Source organism: Pristiophorus japonicus, unplaced genomic scaffold (genome assembly GCF_044704955.1).
Source record: "Pristiophorus japonicus isolate sPriJap1 unplaced genomic scaffold, sPriJap1.hap1 HAP1_SCAFFOLD_187, whole genome shotgun sequence".
Lineage (NCBI taxonomy): Eukaryota > Metazoa > Chordata > Chondrichthyes > Pristiophoridae > Pristiophorus > Pristiophorus japonicus.
This window is the reverse complement of record NW_027251558.1, coordinates 954746-955709: the sequence shown is the minus strand read 5'-3', so window position 1 is coordinate 955709 and position 964 is coordinate 954746.

The window sequence follows — 964 nt, the reverse complement described above, 5'->3', positions numbered from 1 at the left end:
TCAGATATCTCCGTGAGGGCGAGGGATTGAGAGAGAGCAGTCAGTGTACAGATATCTCCCTGAGGGAGAGGGACTGCAAGAGGCCAGTGAGTGTACGGATATCTTCCTGAGAGGGAGGGACTGAGAGACACCAATCAGTATACAGACATCTGCATGAGGGAGAGGGACTGATAGACGAGCCAGTGTACAGATATCTCCCTTAGTGAGAGGGAATGAGAGACATCAGTCAGTGTACAGATATCTACCTGAGCGAGAGGAATGAGAGACAGCAGTCTGTGTGCAGATATCTCCCTGAGGGGGAGGGACTGAGACACACCGGTCATTGTACACATATCTCCCTGAGAGACAGAGTGACTGAGAGGCATTAGTCAGAGTACAGATATCTCTTTGAGAGATAGAGAGACTGAGAGATATCTGTCAGTTTACAGATATTTCCTTGAGAGAGATGGACTGAGAGACACAAGTCAGTGTACAGATATCTCCCAGAGGGATAGAGGACTGAATGGCACCGGTAATTGTACATATATCTCCGTGAGGGAGAGGGACTGAGAGACACCAGCGAGTGTACAGATATCTTCCTAAAAGGGAGGGACTGAGAGACACCAGTCAGTGTATGTATATGTACCTGAGGGATAGGGAATGAGAGATACCATTCAGTGTACAGATATGTTCCGGAAAGAGAGGGACTGAGAGAAACATGTCCGTGTATAGGTATATCCCTGAGAGTGAGGGACTGTGGGGCACCACTCAGTGTACAATTATTTCTCTGAGGGAGAGGGACTGAGAGACACCAGTCAGTGTACAGATATGGCACTGAGGGAGAGGGACTGAGAGACACCAGTCAGTGTGCATATATGTCATTGCGATATAGGGGCTTCGAGACACCAGTCAGTATACAGATATCTACCTGAGAGTCATATAGACTAAGAGACATCAGTCAGTGAACCAATATCTCCCTAAGAGA